This window comes from Manacus vitellinus, unplaced genomic scaffold (genome assembly GCF_001715985.3).
Source record: "Manacus vitellinus isolate BGI_N305 unplaced genomic scaffold, ASM171598v3 scaffold_4_pilon, whole genome shotgun sequence".
NCBI lineage: Eukaryota > Metazoa > Chordata > Aves > Passeriformes > Pipridae > Manacus > Manacus vitellinus.
The window spans coordinates 7,637,644-7,657,742 of NW_021940604.1; the positions used below are offsets into that span (position 1 = coordinate 7,637,644).

General features: G+C 41.6%; 1 protein-coding gene across 4 annotated transcripts in view; it reads left to right on the forward strand.

Annotated features, from left to right (window-relative positions):
* The first annotated feature begins 838 nt into the window (after nucleotides 1-838).
* HIVEP2 (human immunodeficiency virus type I enhancer binding protein 2) overlaps nucleotides 839-20,099 on the forward strand; it is a 103,762-nt gene continuing 84,501 nt past the window's right edge. For 3 of the 4 annotated variants that reach the window (XM_025894730.2, XM_029962845.1, XM_018069544.2), the window contains exon 1: nucleotides 839-1,504. The gene's annotated coding sequence lies outside the window, so the exon portion shown is untranslated. The remainder of the gene's footprint in view (nucleotides 1,505-20,099) is intronic. The other variant, XM_018069537.2, reaches the window with a different exon arrangement.

Below are 20,099 nucleotides of genomic sequence, written 5' to 3' on the forward strand. Positions count from 1 at the left end.
TGTTACTGAAGATGAAATACAGAGTATAGGAGACACTGACTTGCTTAGGTGGCAGCAAACGAAGATGTACATGGTGCTAGTGAACAGCAGGGTGTTGTGGCTGGTCATTGAAGCATAATAAAGGCAAGAGCCAAGCCTCTTTGGAAGTACAAAGAGTCAAAGAAGCATTAGAGTAATTTAAAAAATTTAAGCTGTGGCTAAAATCTGAAACCATAATTTCTTGAAAATTCTTTGTTATTTACTAGACTTTCCTCTTGAAAACCCCATCATAGGATGAAGTGCAGCTTGTAGAGCAGCAGGAAGATCAGCTTCAGTTTGGGGAGGCTTGACTGAAAAAGATAAGGCCCCCAGCTTTATCTCTTACATGACTTCTTATCTCTGTGGGTGTGTCTGTACCTGCATGTGTCAGTATATTTCTGAGTATTCTGTAAGTCGTATTACTCACATTTTCAAAATCAAGACAACCCAACTAATCTGACTTTTGTATCAATAGCTGTGTTTTACAACTTCATCTACATCCTCGTGCTTCGCAGCATGAGTCAATACAATTAACAAGTAAGAGTTTCTTAATTCTTATTTCAAACACTTATTTATGGGGATGCACAGTCCAAACGAGTTTTCTGTATGTAATGCTGTAGAGTTTTAGGTTGCCTGAACCTACATTTATTTCAATCAGTTGTGATTTTGCCTATAGTTTTACTAAGAAAAAACTTTTTCAGCTCTTAAACTGGAAGGTTCGTTTGTTTGCTGCAGTGTGTCTTGTCATTGGAGACAATGCTGCTAGTACAAACTAATTTTCCATATCTATATTGGTTACCTACCGAAATATTTAAAACCAAACTCACTCAGCAAGTGATTTGAAATTATCAAATGATTATAAATAAGGTGATTGTAGTCATTGCTTTCTTAAGACCCCTTGATTTCAAAGGAATAGTTCACAAGAGAGCTCCAGTGTTGCTTCTTCTTCCAAACCAGTGATTTTCAATGTTAAGGGAAAAAAAAAAAAAGGAAAAAAAAAAGGAAAGGTAAAGCCAAACTGGCAATGCACTGGTGAAAGGAATTACATGCTTTCCAAGGACTTGACAAATGGGAAATCTGAAATTCTGTATCTGTCAACCAGACAGTAACAGCTTCTGCTTTATCATTGAAAACTAGTTTTCACTGCTTTGATAGCATGCCTGAAATCTGGTCTGGAGCAGTGGGCCGAAGTAGTTTGGTTACATCAGGGCACTTTTGCTTGCCAGTGTGAATGGCAAAATGTCTTCTGTGAGCCTGGAAAGAGCACAGACCCTGTTAATGCACAGGAGGAATATCTGAAAATGCCCAAATGTATTAGCAGAGCTTGATGTAAACCCCTGAATATGATAAACTTACTGTCTGGATTTGTTATCTTTTCAGGTGGGACCTTCTTCTGACATGTGATCTACAGTGAGCTACTCTGAATCGTACAATGACAATGTTATCACTGCCACATCTCTGGGAACCAGTTGTTCATAAGTATACGGTATGTGAGAGTCTGCATCTTACATTAACCATCGCTTGTTGGAACAACACAGAAACAATAACACGAAGGTGCTAAAAGTCATTGAAGTAAATGTTAAGCCACATGTACAATCAGTTACACTGAGCTGTTCCAGCAGATGTTTATCTGTTAGGCCTGGTCTGTACGCAAAAGAGTGAACTGTTTCAACATGTATTTGTTTACAGATATTGGTAGAAACATTCTACCGATGTTTCCTTTGGATGAAGTTATACTGGTACAGTGATGATATGTAGATATAGAGAAGATTATTCTCTTCCTCAAGCAGAAGGGGGTGGTAACAATAGCGTGAATGGATCTATACTTTATCTGTTTTGCTGTGCTTACAGCAGTACTATTTTTCCTTTTTTAGGAAGGGTCTTTAATTGCTTTCCTCCTTCATTCCATTTTCAGTTTATGGTCAGTCTGAATTAGATTAATTTCACACACCAGTGAATCCCTAAAGAAATGTAAATTAACTCAGTTTTACCAAACTCAGCCAGATGATGGCAGTTATTCCCTTGATGTTTATCTTTACATCACCCACCATATTTGACCAAGATTTCAATAGGAATTAAATCCATATATTGAGCCTTTTTTCCTCACCCTGTGAGGGAAAATAGAGACTGAGATCCACATCTGGTTAAGTGAGGCTGTTCGGTTTATGGCCTACGAGGCCAAAAATCTAAAGTCACTGATAGCTGGCATGTTTTTCTTTTCTACTGTTCTGGCTTGAAATTGTTGACACACACTCAGGTCCTTTTAAACCATGGCAAAATGTTATTATGAGAGTGGGTACATCATTGTTTTATGTTCTAAAGCAGTTCATAGCACACCACATAGCCATTAGTGTGGAGCATCTTCGTCTGATTTATGGCCCCAGTGCAACTCCCACTGAAGCTGGTGGAAAAAAAGTTTTTTCATGCTGATGGGAGTTGGATTGCACTCCAAGTAACACCTGAGACTACTGTTAAAGTAATGTTCTCTGCATGGATTTCTTTTTACCGATTAGCCATTTCTTAGAGATTAAGTATTAAAGATACAAGCGTAAAACAGAATTACAAGGAAATGGATAGACAAAATAACCAGAAGAGGGCTCAATTATTGAAATACTTGTCTAACTTCCAAAGTTAAAAAGTGATGAGGGGACATGATTGTTTGCTCCAAAAGTATATATCTGTGTTTAACACATTGTATTTTTAGATGCAATTTTGAAGACAATGTTTGTCAGAAATATGGATGATCTGCTCCTACAGCTGTGATCTGAGAGAGGGAAAGCAAGATAAAAGTCTTACAGGGAGCAGGAGAAAGGTCACGCTTCACTGATCGACGTAGTGTGCTTTGGGAGAGCAGTTTACAACTTGGGTAACCTGTGTGCTGGATGGCAAAGGGTTCCAAATCTGGCTGGACAGTTTGAAGTGAAGCTCCCAGAGGCGACATTGAAGTGAGAGAGCTTTGCACGTGCTTATGCTAGCATGCCTTTGTAACCACTCTCAGTAGTCTGTGCTGGCCAAATATCATTAATGTGACCCTTTGCAGAGCTTTTACATTTGTTCGGATGTCTCCTCTGTCATCCATCTCTAAGCACCTTTTCAGGAGGGATATAGGATTAAGAATCTCTCTTGCTCATGTTTCTTCTGAGTTGATTAATTTTTAAAGATTCAGAATTATTTTTTGGTATGTGTTTTTGTAAAGAAGTTGTTTTGGGGTGTGTGTGAGCATTGGTAAAGGAAAACTGGTTTGAAGAGGATGAGTTTCATGTCCTGCAGGGGCAGAGGTCTGGAAGGGACCCAGCGGACCAGCTGGTCTGTTTTTATGCCATCACAGGTATGAAAAGCATGAATGCATCTTGGTTGACATTTTCATTTTTCTGGTGGAATGCAGCTTTTTGCCTGTGGAGAGGACCTCTCAGAGAGCTGAGGGCAGGTGGTGGGGAGAGGTGGCTGCCAGAATGGTGACTGCTTGCAGATCTCCATGTTCCCTAGGCACAAAGAACAAGCGGCCATCTCGCAGCTGTGCTCTTAATAAGCTGTAGGGCAAGGGATGCTGTGTCTCGCACCTTGTGAAGTTTCTGATACACGGTAATAACCTTCAAGGATTTGCCATCTACCCAAATCAAAATGAAATTTCCTTTGACCAGTGAACACAGCAGTCAGAAGGAAGTGAAGGTTTTCATGTTTGTGTTTCCTTTTGGGTGTTATTTTGGTTTTCCTCTTTTGCCATTTCTCATATAGCATTGCAAACATTTCAGGAAACTAATCTGCAGGAGCACAACTCATAAAAGATCGACCTGCCAGAGGACAGGGCTCTGCTTATTACAGAAAAGCTTCTGAGACAGTGACAGCTGAAAAGATTACACACTTCCACAGGAAATTAAATTTGATGTAATATAGTGAAAGAATGACAAAATGGAAAGGGTATATATAACCTATTTGTGATTATTAAGCGGTAGAAAAATGAAAACTTGAGATCCAATAAAGTGCATGTAATTTAGATATGGATACGAAATTCCCAGTAGGTTTTTGAAGATTTGGCCCTCCACCTTGCTTTGCCTTCTCTCAGTGTTATTATTTCAATGTGGAACATCGTTAATGTCTTAGAATCATAGAATGGCTTGGGTTAGAAGGGACCTTTAAAGATCATCTAGTTCCAACCTCCCTGCCATGGGAAGGGACACTTTCCACTCAACTAGGTTGCTCAGAGCACCATCCAGCCTGGCCTTGAACATTTCCAGTGATGGGACATCCACAGCCGCTCTCGGCAACCTGTTCCAGTGTTTTGTAAAATTATGTTAACTTCTGGGCTTGTTAGATTATAAGGCATTTAAATCAAGTTTCAGAGCAGTCCTATGGTATCCAATTAGATTTCATTCTTCAGCAGAAGGTGCATATGTGACACCAGACTGGGAATGAGAGGCAAGAGCTTCCTTCTTTGCTCTGTCCTTTTCCCATATTGGCGTGCAGTGCTGACAGAGGGAGAAGCTTTTCTTCCCTCTCTGCTGATGTCCCTTGCTGAGGCACAGTCTGGTGCTCCATGGTGTGTGAATGTCCTATCCCTGTCCCAGTCGCCGACCAGAGGCTGGTGTTGCAGGTGTGGTAGGGACCCACTGGGGACTGTTCAGGTGACATTCTTGGTTGGTACCAAGGTCTTTGCTGTTCACCCAAGGCACAGGGCAGGTGATGTGTCTCCTCTTCCTCTCTCACCTGGCCAGGTGCTTCACAGCAAAACAAAGGTTTTCTTTCAAAGGAGACGGTAAAAACTTGCAACACTTCAATAATTTTTTCTATAAGATCTGGTTACCTGCAGTTGGAAAGAATAAGCAGGACCCTGGCAGATTTAACTTTATTAACCATCATAAATCCTTTCCTTTTTGACTCTAATCAGTCCCTGGAGTCCTTTTAATGCCCTTGACATTGCACTGGCCTTTCATCACAGCACAATATACATTTTCCTGTAACTAGAAAACTGATGGTGAGAGCCTTTTGTAAACCTAGCAATGGGGACGTGTGACTGTCAGACGCTTGCTGACAATGAAAGGAGGGGAGGGAACTTATGCTGCCAGCACAGCTCTTCCCTCAGCGGAGGGCAGGAGAGGGAATCTGAAAGCACAGGCACTCACACAGTCTCATGTGCACCCGTTAATACCTGGGAACAGGGGACCAGCCACTTTGCTCTGGCCCAGACAGACAGACAGAGAGACAGCAGTGCTTTTGTGTTTTATGCTGGCAAGTAGGGGGGTGCCAGAGGCCAATCCTGTCTCAGAAAGCTCCTCTATGAGCAGCCCCCAGCCTACATCCCCAGGGCAGTGAGTGAATGGAGCTTACCAGTGGCCAGCATGCTGGCCCAGCCACCAGGAACTGGGGGCCAGGAGTGGCACAGGATGGAGGCACTGGGTGAATGGGTCTTTTCTGTGCTGGGGACAACGCTAAAAGGAAGGAGTGTTACCAGGTGGTCGAGGGGCAGGCACTAAAGCAACAAATGCTGCGTTCATAAAATCACTACCTGGGTTATTGCCTCTCTGTCCAGCCTGCACACAAAATCCTCCGGAAACCAAAAGGGGAATTCCCTGGTCGGTAGTCTATCTGTCTCTCTGCTGTCCAGGAATTCATGGGAAGGAGAAGGCATCCCAAGAATCTGCCCCAGTGTGCAGGGACAGTAAATTCCCTCTTGTTTTTTCATATATACAAGTCAGCAAGTTTCTTCAGCAAATGCTTTAATTTTAAACTTAATACTATGCAAATATTTAACTTGGGACAAAAGTTGGCTTCAGACCATAGACTAGCTTCCAGCTGTTTCTGCAGGTACAGATCCAGTGTACATGGATGACTGTTTGTTAATTTATTTATTTATTTACTATGGTAATCTTTTATAATGAACTTGGATATTTGTGTACCCAGTTTTTGCTTTGAACATAAAAATCTATGTATTTGCAATTTGTGTACAGGCATTTTCAGAAGATTTGGCAAAAGGCTCAGATCTGCTGAAGATAATCACTGCAGGCTAAATCTTTAGGATGACACAGAATTGTACTGACTATTTTTTTCTCCAACTGAAGTACCCAAAGCTGTGCTCAGCACTGATAGCCCACCAGCCTAAGCTATGAAAAAAAGGTGTTGAAAGATTTGGTGCCTGCTGCAGGGGCTTTATACTGTAATTTGTCCAGTCAAATGAGTAGAAAAGAATATTCAGAAGGAGCGTCAAGAGCTTTAGCAATAAATATGTTAACGAGGTTTCAAAAAATCTGCTTAAGTGCTATCTTGAAATATAATACTTTTCTGTATCCACATATATTTCATATCCATATGCTTTCTGCAGCCCTTGTCTCAGCTGCTGCATGCCTGCAAACAGCCTCTTATTAAAAAGAGGAAGACCATAGTCTTGTGGACCTTCTATAATGTGCTCAGCATGTGGGCTATTGACTTCATGAAAACGAGAACAGCTGTGTCAAATGTGTTTCCTTTGCGTGTGGTAAGATAGAAAATGCAAACTGTGTGAAGACGAGCAGGCAAGAAAGACACTGACTGCCTTAAATACTAAGGGAGTTAATGCTATGCAGTGATTTTGCTTCTGTTATAGGAAGTGTAAGAACAGTATGCTTCCTGGCGTACATCACCATCCAAACTGCAAAGGTTTCAGTTCCATGGCAACACGAAGAGCCTGACTGTGCTGAAGGTGTATGTATTAATGCATTCAGAGTGAGGGGTTGGGAGTGAGCTGGGGGAAAATAAAACATGCCAAAATATTTCCCGTTTATTTATTTATGTACAAATAAAGCCTTTGTTCTTAGAAAATCAAACTGACATGAATACACCTGCCGCTCTTCCCCCCCCCCAGTGCTCTCTGATTCTTTTTTACATAAGGTTTTCTCAGGCAAAAAGCAAATGAAGAGGCTGTTAAGGTTTTTTTATAAGACTGTAAGTGCAACAGCACTTGAATGTTGCAAGAAAATGCTATTAATTCCTGAGACAGCTGTATGTCCCTGGAGAGAAAGACTTGGAATGGGGGTGGGGGGGGCATGTTGTTTCCAAGATGTACTGCTTTACAGAGCAAAGTGAAACAGTGGTTGGTTGGTTGGTTTTTGCTTCTTTGGTGTTTTATTATTATTATTATTATTATTTTCCTTGATCTTTTTGATCTTTCTGCCTTTCTCTACATCTACATCCAGTTTCCTCACCTCCTCTGGCTGAGGAGCAGGAAACAAGACTTTTAGCTGTGTTTCCTGACATCTAAAGAAATATAAAAGTACAAGGAAACAGTGTATTTTGTTTTGCCAGCCAACTTGGATTCACAGACCTGCACTAGAAAGGCACCTGCTCCCAGTCAGGGTCAGGAGTCACCCTCCAGAACAACCGGGAAATCAGCCATGGAGTAACTGAGAGCTGGTCATTATATGAATTTTGTTTGATCTGCTTGGTTGACTGCAGAAATGTAGGATGGGGGATTGTGACAGATGTATTTTGCTCAGGGTAAAGAACTACCTCAGGCTGATCCTGCCACCTGTGCTGATGGGGGGATGAATTGCAGATATGCAAGGTTAAAAGTCAGACTGGACAGCAGGGGAACCTCCAGATGTTGGTATTTCTGAGGCTAACAGCAGCGCTAATGTGGCATGGTAAAGCTGACAGAAATGGCAAGTTGAACTGGATTTACAGCTGCTTTGCATTGCTAAAATAGTTAAAGCAGCCAGAAAATATCAGTGGATCTACTCTGTAGATTTCAGCAAGGTTTCTCTGTCTAACTAGGGGAAGAATATAGCTCTGCAGTTGGAAGTTGCTGTGCAAGAGGAGAGGAGGAATAAAATTCGTGTCTCTCTTAATCTGTATTCTTTACTTCCTTTCTTTGTTTTTTTGGGTGTGGTTTTTTTTGCTTGTTTGCTTTGGGGGGGGGGTTGTTTGTTTGTTTGTTTTAAATTGCAGCAGGAATATATTTTTTCTTAAAAAAAAGGCTTGGTTCCATTGCAGTGGAAACCCTGTCTTTGAGATTCTACTTGGAGGAAATTTGTCCCTCTTAAGGAGACCAGTGCAATGTGGGTAAATCTTTTCTAAGGGAATAAATAGCATTGAAATGATGAAATGATACTGTCTTGGCATCCCACAAAGGGGGGGATTTTACCCTCAAGGCAGTAGAGCTGCTAAGTAAGAAAGTGTCATTTTTAAAGCATCTTTTTCTTAGGGAGAGCAGCACTGGTAAGCTTAGGTCTCTTGTTAATGCTGCACTTGACACTCTCCCAATTTTTTTGTTGTTGTGGCTGCTGATTTCTGCACAGCTCCCCAAAACAAGAAAGCAGATGTAGCTCATTTAATACTAGCATATGCTACCCAAACTATGTGGTACCTTCATTTTCCTGACTTTTGACAAAGGAACTGTGCATGCAACCCTGAATGAAGAGAAGGAATCACTCCAGCCAACAACACAGTAAGGGAGGTGAAAGATTTCTGTGTAGGTGTCCCAACCTGATATAACCTTCCTAACAGGCCAGCTGCTATTTGTAAGCACCTTCCCAGGGGAGCACCTCATTCAGCTTGGCAGGAAGGATGAAGAGGAACATCAAAGAAAGAAGAAAAGGAGGAGAGAAATGAAGGATGGGAAGAGTGAGGAAACACAGCAAAGGCAGAAGGGCAATCAGAGAAACAACAGGGGCTGGGAAGAGCATAACACAGGAAAGAGGTGTTGCTTTGGTGCCTATGAGGGAAAAGTTGTTTTTCAGATGTAATGTAGACAAAACCAAGCCAAACCAAAAAAAAATATAGCAAGAAAATTAAAATACATGAAATAGAAGAAGACATAAGGGGAGGAGAATTCCGATTGACATGAAGAAGAAAAAACACATAAAATACATGGATGAATTTCATACCCTGGTCCAGCCAATTTTAAATAGTAGCTGCTAAGTTTATAGCATCAAGACCTTCTTGATGTGGAGGTTTTGGAAGCTTGTGAGGAGCACTAGTGCTACACTGGGAGGCTTCTGCAGGCACCAGAATGTGTGGAATGGGTGTTGGAGGCAGATCTCTTCTGTGCACCATGGCTGGAAGTCTAAAGCCAGTATGAATATCCCCAAGGACAACTGCCCATTCTACATTTGAAGACTGACAGTTATAAAAATATGACCACTTCTCTCTGAAGGTATCTGAGGAAGGACTGTTGCCACGCAGGCAGAGATAAGGACTCCCTCTAGATCCCTCTTCCAGTTATTCAAGCTATCTAGGCTACCAGAAATAAAGAGCTGAATGGAAATTTTTGTTCTGGCTGTGAAAAGAAACTTTTGAATGAATTCTACATCAAATAATGAATGTCTTCTTTCCTCCTCCTCTCCACCTACCTTGTTCCTAAACATTAACATTTCATGTCACTTGAGCTAAGTTTGGTGTCAGACTCACAGGATCCTGCTGAAAAATACACCCCTCTTTTGTGGCAAGCCAGAGAAGATGAGAGGCCTGTGGTGTTTTTCCTTCTCAATCTCTGCTCTGCTGGGAAAAGCAGCTAAGGCTGTGTGAAGCTGTCTTCTTCCCACTCTCCTAAACTTCACTCCTAAAAGTGCTGCTCCCTCAACGGCTTTGCTGCTTCTCTGAAGGAGGCATGGCTTGGCCCACTTAGTGCCATCACTTCCCAGGAGATGTTTTCTCAGATTGTGGTTACTTTCATCATGATAGGAGGCTGAAGAAGATTGCTGCAGAACAAGTCATGAGCATTGCTAGCTGTGCCATTTGAAAATGGTTACTTAAGCATGAAAGAGAACAAAAAGATCAGAAATTAAGAGATTTTAGACCCTGTCTCCAAACCTCCAAATCATTTCTGCCATTTCTGCTTCCTCTTTTCTGAACACTTGGGCTGTATTTGCATTATATTTTTAATCTTTTTTCCAGAACCACCAATGTGAGAAACATCTTTTCTCTGAAACAGGTTGTTTTGTGGGCAGTGGTACCAGTATGTGTTTTCCATGGCCCTTTTTCCCCTAGGACTTCTCAGCCACGTCATGTATCTTCCTGCCAGCAGGCAGGAGGCTTGAGGCTGCCCCTCAGGGCTGAGGCTCGCACCCTGGCTCACCACCACGGTGGCTCTGCAACACCCAAGGGCTGAGCTTGGAGCATCAGTCTGGATTTCCTCCTCAGACCCAGCTACCAATTTTCTCCAGACTTTTTAGAATGTCATTACTGAAATGCAGTGAGGAGATAACGAATATATGCAGAGGTAGAGAAATGTTCATTCAAAACAGTGGGTTTGTTATACAAGAAGGGGAATGGTTCTCTGGGCACTTTTGTCTGAGATTCTCTGCAGTATGTGGTAGTATTTCATGGTAAAAGCATGGGGACATGAGCTTATCTGGAGACTGTAATAATTTTTCCTACTATAGAGAAAGCAAGTGATGAAGAGGCACAAGAAGGAAATGTTGGTGAAAACAGACCTTTTGACAATGACCACAGTCTTGCCACTTTTGATGGAGTGAGTAGGGACATTCCTGTATCTCACTGTAGTTATGCAGAAATGTGTTGGTACTTGCTTATTTTGATCAGTGCTGAAAAGCAGAAGCAAAAAATTGCATGTGACTTTGGGGTACTGTAATACACCTGAAATCGAAGCCAGCTTGATGTAGAAATTATGAGAGCTGATGTTTGTGTAACCCCAAATCTCTCAACCTGTACCTGAATTTACTTCTCAGATGTTAGAGATAAATCACTCTTCCCACAATGCCGTATGAACAGGACAGCCATTTCTGCAAGGCAGGAGGAGAGTTTTTTCCTTCTCTCACCCCAGTGTCCAGTCCAGCAATGAGGAATCAAATTTAACCCTCAGTTTCAGGCCCTGTGAGTCTTTAATTCTTTTCCAGCAGCAAAACAATTACTTTTGATAGGCATACTAGTTGTTTTTTTAGTTTGCCTATAATCAGTTTTCTGAGAGATTGCTTTGATGTGGGAGGAACTGAATTCTTTGGGTTCAAATATTTGCTGTTGACTCTCTTAGTCATTAAGAGATGTTTTCCACATTAAGGTGCCTTTACTTTTAAGGGAAAATGTCACGCATCTTCTGATACCAGATACACAAAATGTGGGGTTCCCTAAAGAGGAACCATTTGTTGAGCTGCAGCACATAAGGGCAGGAAGGACCAAGACCAGCCCAAGCATTGCCAGCCTCGTGGGGAGAGACTCAACAGCCTCCCAGCCTCACCAGCCCCAGCACCTGAGAACCCACAGATGCTGGTTCCAGCTATAGACCTACATCCCTGCTGATATGCCTCCATGCTAAAAGATGTTCTTTTCCAAAAAGAACATGTCTTTTTTTTTTTTGTTATAAATTCCCTTACCACCTTTTTGTATTTTCCAACTGGAGCTCTTCTAAGGCTCTCTTCCTCTGCAGTTCTTGTCTTTGTATAGGTTATTTTTGGAAACTGGGGAACCAGGAGGAGGGATGAAATTTAGGTGAGTTAACTGCGGAAGAAGTAGAAAATTCTTTCCCTTGATGTGCTCTTTCTTTCCTGTCTTTTCTTCTTGTGACCTCTGTGGTCCGACCCCCATTGCATCTCCATTCCAGGGCAAGCTGTGGCTGACCCTCTTTGTGCCCAGTGAGTGACTCCTTCCCACGAGGTGGTGTGCTGGTTTGCAAACTGTGCTTGCCTCTTCCTCCCTGCAGTGGCTGCCGTTTCTCTTCTGGTTTTCTGGGTCAGCCACTTGGCCAAAAAGTGGGTAGGTGGTCGAGCAGAGTTTTGGGAGCTGTTAAACACCGGTAGCACTTGGGAAGTTATGTACTTTAGGGTAAATTCTTCTCTGTATGCAGAGAAGAATGCGTTTCCTTTATTGTTTCCTCAGTGGAGCAACTCTGTCGAGGTGGTTGGCTTTTTCTTGAAATAGCAGTATGTTTTTTACGTTAGAAGTGTTATATGCTGACTGCCAAACTTTACAAGATAAAACAAATTCTTTGAAAGACTGGAGAACAGCAACTGAAAACTGACCTGGCAGGGAGACCAGGAGCTCACTTTTTGGTTCCAGTGCATGGGGCAGGTAGTGATGAGCATAGACCCCCAAAATGCCTGAGCTGTTCTGAACAGGGACAATCACTTCACATCCTTAATTTTCAGTGCAAAAATGTACAGAGAAATTTTCTATGAAGCAGCACCCAAGGACTTTCTTTATCCTGTCTATATTTTCTAAAATCATTAGTGCGTAGAAAGACATTGACCATACAGTAAGTCAGGCTGCCCTTTTGCTAACTGAGAGAGTATTCGAATAATTGAGATGCCTGAAAATTTACTGATTGGCCATGAAAATTTACTGATGTTTACCCTGCTGTCAGGTATTGAAGTCACACCATAATATTTATTGTGGGATCTTGCAATAGATTTTAAAATAGATTGACATCACAGTACAAAGTAGAAATTTTCCTCATTTTTTTCTTCAGTTATGAAAATGCTTAAATAGCAGTGTAGTGCAGCAAATGATAAACATTAAAAGCTGAGTTTATGTGTACTGATAAAAGGAGGTTAGTAGAGAAGGAAGTAACTTGAGTTTGATAGGAATATGGTGAAAAGCAAAGTAGGGGATGATTGTTGATTCAGAGCAGTAACATGCGAACTTTAAAGGATGGATTTGGGTCAGCAACATAATGAGGTGGTATTGAGGAAGATTTTAAATAAATAAATTTTTAAAATTATGATTCTATACAAGAAGCTGTACAACTGATGCAAAAAGCCAGCCAAATATGGGAAGAATGAAATCAAAAGAACATGAAGTACTGTCTTTAAATATGTAGAAATGGAGGGAGTTTTACTACCATGCTATGGCAGAGATCAATTAAACTGTGCAGAATGGTTATGCAAAATGTTCCTGTAGGGAAATAGCAGTTTTCTGTAGATTCTAGGAAGGAGTACTGGCTTGCTGCTGGCAGTGATTTATTTCCATCCAGCCCTGATGCTTGTGTCTGGCACTCAATGAAATCTTCCAGGGTAAATTATTTATTTAATTCAGAATGGCCACAGTTGCTCCGAGAGACTGGCAGCACAGCAGCAGGAAGTCTCTTAGAGATTGCCTCTAACTTCTTACAGATTGGCTGCTTATATATATACCTTAAATAATTAAAATCATAAATAAGTATATGTTGGCATTTTTGTTTATTAGCAACAGTTCATAATAATGAGTCCAATGAATGTATTACCATGCGTTGTAGATATCTAATTTCTTGATTAAATAACCCAGAGGCTTGTGCAGCGAGCTAAGACATCAGATTGTTGCTAACTGAACTTTTGAACTTTTCATAGGAAAAGGAGATGTCAGTAAGAGAAGAATCAAATTTATGAGTGTGTAAGCTTGAGCTACCCAAAACCTTTCATTTCAGTAAGCATTCCCTTAAGAACAAAGAGAGAAATCCCCCTCTTCTTATGCCAAATCAGCAAGATAATGCTTTTTTCTTAGTTTAACATATTCCAGAGATAAGAGGTAGAGCTGGTGGTTTGAGGGAGTCCAAGAAGAGAGGAATTTGAGTATAACAAGAGAAACTGTCATTTGAGCAGAAATCCCTGAAGAGTCTCTACAAGATTTCATATTTTTATCTGTGCTGTTTAAAACAATAAAAGATGAAGCAATGTGATTTGGTAATTGTACTTTTTTCAATAAATTCGATTTTTAAGAATACTTTTTGAGTTTAAACCTTGCTTTCTTTGATTGTTGAGCAATAGGAAAAAACCTAGCAAGAGGAAAAGAAGCCACCTCTTTTAGAGGAAACTGCTCATGGATTTAAACTATGTATTTTGACATGAAGAGAAAAAAATGAACAAGAGTTTCAAAAAATATCACAGATGGCCATTTCTGAAACATCAGACAAATTTTTTGTTTTTGACAGGCCTAATAAGCAAATCAACATAGACCTAAATACACCTTCCGGGGTGACCTCCCTTTTTGACAAGCACTGGTGGTGGGGGCCAGCTGACAGGCTGCCTGCAGCCAAGGTGGGGCTCTCTCCTTTGCATAAGGTGGTTCCTTCCCCTCTCCTCCCCCTGCAAGGCCCTACTGGCTCTCTGATGGTCCTTGCTGAAACTGTTGGCATCAATGTCTGAAGCATCTCTCAGTTTTGAAAGCTGGCTTTTCTTTTCCTTGGTCTGAATCCTCTAGCACTGCCAAAGCATTTGAGGAAGTGTTTCCCACTGTCCTGGCTGTGGTTTCATGTCCCAGAGGGGCTGCTCCTGCTACCTGTCCTCTGCAGCTATTTGTCTAAGCCCACACTGGGCTGGTTTGGGCCACTGGGCAACCAGTGAGCTGTTGGGCAGCCAGGGGTTTCTGATGGGTAAGAACCTTGGATTGGCTCCCCATGGGCAAAGGCAAACTCTAGAGCTGGCAGAAGCACACAGCTGGCATTGAGAGGAAGAAGCAAAGTGGCATCTTCCCCTCTTGGGTGGCAGCTCACTGCTGGACTGACCTTGCTGAAGCATGAAACTTCATCCTCGACATGCAGATCAGGTCTTGCACATGTGAGGTTATTAACCCTTAAATATGATGTTACATTATCACAGTAATCAGGAATGGAGAAGGTAAAAGTGAAGACAGTGGAGTTTCCTATGCTACCCTTCCTATGCTACAATTTTTGGTGACCCCCAGTCACTCTTTCTGCTTCCCTTTCCAGATGGAATTAGAAATGGGCATATGTTCTGAATTCATTTTTTATTTATAGTACCTGTGAGTGATCAAAGATTGTTTTTGCAGATTTGCAATTAAGCATCAAACTGAAATAAATGTAATTTCAGAATATTCTGTTTGCAGTCACTGTTTTTATTTTTGCCTTACAGTATCTTTGAGGTACTCCTAATTCTGTGCACTGGAGTTATACAGTCATAAAATGGTTTGGGTTGCAAGGGACCTTTAAAGATCATCTAGATTCCAACCCCCCTGCCATGGGCACAGATACCTTCTACTAAACCAGGTTGCTCAGAGCCCAATCCAACCTTGCCTTGAACACTTCCAGGGATGGGGCATCCATAGCTCCTCTGGGAAACCTGTTCCGCAGTGCCTCACCACCCTCACAGAAAAGAATTTCTTCCTTCTCTCCAATCTAAGCCTACCCTCTTTCAGTTCCAAACTGTTGACCCTTGTTATGTCATTACAAGGTAATGGTAAAAAGTCCCTCTCCAGTGCTCTTGTAGGTCCCTTTTAGGTGCTATAAGGCCTCCCCAGAGCCTTCTCTTTCTTCTCCATGCTGAACAATCCCAAGTCTCTCAACCTGTCTTCATAGGAGAGGGGCTCCATTCCTCTGATAATTTTTGTGGCCTTCCTCTGGACCTACTCCAACAGGTCCACATTTGACTTGTTGTCACCAGAACTGGATATGGTATCCAGGTGGGGTCTCACAGGAGCCTAGTAAAGGGGCAGAATCATATCCCTTGACCTGCTAGTGTCACTGTTTTTGATGCAGTACAGGATGCAGTTGGCCTTCTGGGCTGCAAGTGCACATTGCTGGGTTATACCCAATTTTTCATCTACCAATATATATTGGGTTTGTGTAGCAAGGTTTTGGTAGTGAGGGGGCTATAAGTGTGGCTTCTTTGAAAAACTGCTAGAGAAACCTTCCCCATGTCCAATAGAGCCCATGCCAGGTGGCTCCACTGCTGGCTGAGGCTGAGCCCATCAGCAACAGTCATAGCATCTATGGGATAACAGATTTAAGAAGGAAAATAAGTTGCTGCACAACAGCGATTGCAAGCAGAGAAGAGAGGAGTGAGAATATGTGAGAGCAATGACTGTGCAGACACCTAAGTTAATGAAGAAGGAGGGGCAGGAGGCTGCTCCAGGCACCAGTGCAGATTCCCCTGCAGCCCATGGTGCAGACTATGGCAAGGCATGGTAAACCCATGGAGGTCCACAGATATCCACCTGCAGCCTGTCAATGCTGGAGCATTTGGATACCTGAAAGAGTCTGTGACCCCCTGGGAAGCCTGTGCTGTCACCCATGGGAGGGACTCTGCACTGGAACAGGGAAAGGACTGTGAGGAGTCGTCCACCGGAGGGAGGAAGATGCGGCAGAGATACTGTGTCTGAACACCACCTCATTCCTCACCCTGCAACTTGCTGAGGCTGCACTCAATTCCACTATGTCATTAATTAAGATATTGAACAGAATCAGTCCTAATAGGCGTCCCTGAGGAATACCACTTGATACAGATACATTTGGACATTGAGACGTTGACTGCAACTCTCTGGGTGTGGCCATCCAACCAATTCCTTATCCACTGAATGTCCCATCCATCAAATCCTTATCTCTCCAATGTAGAGAGAGAGAGATGTTGTGTGAGGCTGTGTCAGAGACCTTATGGAAGTCAGGATAGATGACATCAGTTTCTCTTTCCCTATCTGCCAATGCAGGCACTGTAGGATAATATATAGAATAAACCTGTCAAGTTTTGATCGCCAACTTTATTTGTTCCCTTCAAGTCAAGTGGCATACATATGATATTAACAGACCACTGAGACTAATATTATTTTTCATTACTATATTCTAGAAATACTTTGAAGGAATTTTGATAAAGAATAGTTCATGCAATAGGATAGTACACAGGAGAGGCTATTGCTATCAAATAGTAGTTTCTTATTTCAAGAAAACCTGGTTCCAGGTGCTCAGGCAACAGCTTTCTTTACTTTTATGGTTTTATTTGCTTTAAAACTTTGACATAAACCCTGTAATTTATTGTTAACTATGCTACCAAATGTATCCAGTTTAGAATATATAACAGGTAGTGGCAATTTGAAATTTAACTTCAAGCGTACTTATTTCCAAAAATAAAAATGCTGACTTTCATGTTAAATATCTAAAATAAGCGCTAGTCCCACCACCACCATCCATTGTTACTCATCTTAGATTTCTTCGGAGGTGTTTAAATGCAAGGGGAGGTATGAGAGTCCTACTTCCAAATAGAGAAAAATCATTAGGTAGTCTCAGGAGCCTGTACTTCTATAATATTTTAATTTTGTTTTTCAGTTATAATCAATATTACCTGTTTTGCCAATGGGAGAAAAGCCCTAAGAGACTGATGTGCTGGCAGAGGGAGAACAGCTGACTATATATATGTTTCTGACATCAGTGTTCTGATTTATCTAATGTTGTATGATACAGTGACTAAATGCTCCATACTATTCCATCCTCAGTGAGCCAATATTTTCTAATAGTGAACCTTTTTCCAAAAATTGTAGAAATTTTAAATATTAATTTGCTAATTTGAGGTGTTCTTTTACTGTCTATGTGGAAAGCTCATAGTCTCTCTACTTTTCATAAACAATATTCCTACACGACATTGATGTATATTCCAAATTGATGCTCCTGGGCCAGTAAGAGATAATTCATCAGCTTGCTACTTCAAATACTGTATTTTTAAAGCTGTCATGAAACTTTGTTGTAACAGGGCGTCTCTATATTCTTTAATATTTATTTGGATGGGAATATTTAGTTACCACTGTGATTCCTGTTCTGTCTTTTACCTGTTTTCATTATTTTTCCTTGTATTGAAGAGCAACACATTTTTACTACTGGAAACAGCAAAAAGCTGCTCCTACCAGATCCTCATTTTTCCACCATATTTCCTTTTACCCCATAGATACCACCTTCACTGCCCATCTGTCACATTCCCACATCTGTACCTATTCTGTGCAAGAGTTTGCTGGGTTCCGCTATGTTTCAAGAAACCAGGCTTTTGAGAAGTCTGTTGGCTTCCAGAAAAAAAGTTGCACAAACCAGCCTTGTTCTAGGTCTCCTGTGTGAGAAGTGACAGAACTGACAGCTGGTTGTAGGGAAAAAAAAAAAAAAAAAGGGCAAGCAGAAAACTGAACTATGCCAAACATTTCACTTTCCAAATGGAGTAAAACGCCTGTTTTATGTGAACAAAAGAGTTTTGACTATTCCTTGTTCAAATAAGCCCTTCATCTTTAATTGATGTAGAGATTTGGATTGCAACCCCTTAATGAGTATTGACCGAGTTTGTGGCATGCTTTTCCTGGAGGTGTGTATAAAAGGAACATTAGCTGTAATGTTGTAGTAATGTGCCAGAGAAATGGAGCCCTAGGACCCTTACAAAGTGCCTGGCCACTGTGATTAACCCATTCTGTCTTTCAACAGGCAGATGGCACATGAGAAGTTAACTTTCCAAAGGCAGCAGGATGTTGCAGAATCAGCCTGATACTTGACAAATGTTTGAGCAGTTTCTGCTTTACAATTGCTGTTCAAACACAGAAATAAGAGGGTATATGCTTTTTCCCAATCAAGGTTTAAACAGACCTTTTGAGCATTATGAATGCAACCCTAAAAGTTAGTCTATCTCACAACATTTATGTTTAGCTTCAGATCTTGGTTTCCCCTTTATGTTTAATGTGATTAATCATTGATAGGGTTATCTAGAGATGTCCATAGATGTTTATGGCTTTAAATAAATGCATGGAGACAGCCAGCTCCCGCCAACCTCTACCTCTTTTAGATGGACAAGAAGCGAGAGAACAGAGCTTAAAGCCTGCTTTAAGCCTACTTTCCATACAGCCTCCCCTTCTCTTGCATCCTTTGAGCAGCTAGTGGCCATTGGTGTGCCTTAGAGCAGATGCACCTGCTGGTAAAGGTGCCAAAGAGCTGTTCTGGCAGCTGTCTGCCACCACAGGCACAGCATTTCCTGGGCCAGCTCTTCCTCAGCAGGGATTTTCCTCCAGCCCAGAGATCTCCTGTTTGGGGTTTGGACACTGTTTCATTGACCTCATCTGTCACACCAATGATGGTGTCCAAAGTATGTGTTAGCATCCCTGCCTTGAGGCTTTCATAGCTTTGAAGACGTAACAGGGATGTCCCTGCTATAGCCGTGCAGCGGTGAGGTGATGTGGCCCTGTATGCTGTGACCCTGAGGTCAGTGGTACCTGATACAGTCTCCAGGAGAAGGGCTGAGGGGGAAGGGAGATGGGAACATGGTGGGTGGAACGGGGAGTCCATCCCTTTGACAGATGTCAGAGTGAAAGAAGAGTCAGGCTCTCCCCGCTTGCTCAGGCTTCTGTGATGGCAGAAGGGCAGTCCTGAGCTCTGAGTTGCGAAATTGATCCATCACTGACTAATGTTACATGAACTTCAGAATGTGTGGCAGAACATAATATACGGCTTATAAGCTTTTTTAAAGGCTCCTGATGAAAGGGGAATTACAATACTTGCTTCTAAACAGGTGAGGGACTCTGTGTTTCATGTGAAATTGCAGGTTGTATTTTCCTGTGGAATTTGCAGGCTACAAAGTATATTTAGATGCTTCACTGGTTCTTGGTAAGGTGGTATCGTTCGCAGTTACACCTCTCCAGTTTTTCATGACACTTATGCTTTTGTAAGAGCTCCTAGAGTTGAGAGCACTAAGGGATTTCAATGTTTTGATTCCTGCATCTTCTGTAGAAAGTGGATTGTTTTATTCCAGAGCTTGCGTTGCGTGGGCACCAGTGAAAGACGTGGGAATGTCAGGTGAGAAAAGAGACTGGTGCTAGGTGTCTGCAGGAAATTGGTGAGTTTGATCAGCTAGAGGGCACCAATATTTCTTCTTAGGGCTGTTAAATTAGGCCATGTGGACTGCCAGCATATGGATGTATGAGAGAAACATGAGGGCTTTGCGAAACAGTTGTGCTAAAAATAATTTTTGGTGTTATTTTTAATAATGTTATCACAGATGAAGAAAGCGAGGTAGAAGTTTGTACCCGGGGACATTTCTTTCTCCTGCTTTACAGAGTAAACACTATAAATCCTTGAGTGTTTGTTTGGCTCGGTAATGCTTTCCAGAAATATGTCGATGAAATAGGCATCAGAGCCATAAAATACTTCCCTATATTTATATTTTAAATATGCAATAAAAAGTAAGTAAATTTTAGACTCCTAAGCACCAAAATTGCTTCTGAAAAGAGAGCTTGGATGATAAAATCAGATATTTTAAAAAATAAAGTTTTTAATATTGCCGGAACTGCACAGTCAGTGTTTTGTGATCAGCTGTGTTAGTAGGCTCAGCTATATCCTAGTAAGTTTTGTTGCTGTGAGGGCATGAGAAGGATCCTGAAACTGTTGAAGGGGGCAGGAATATTGTAGGATTACCAGTTGATTGGTTAATTTAGAG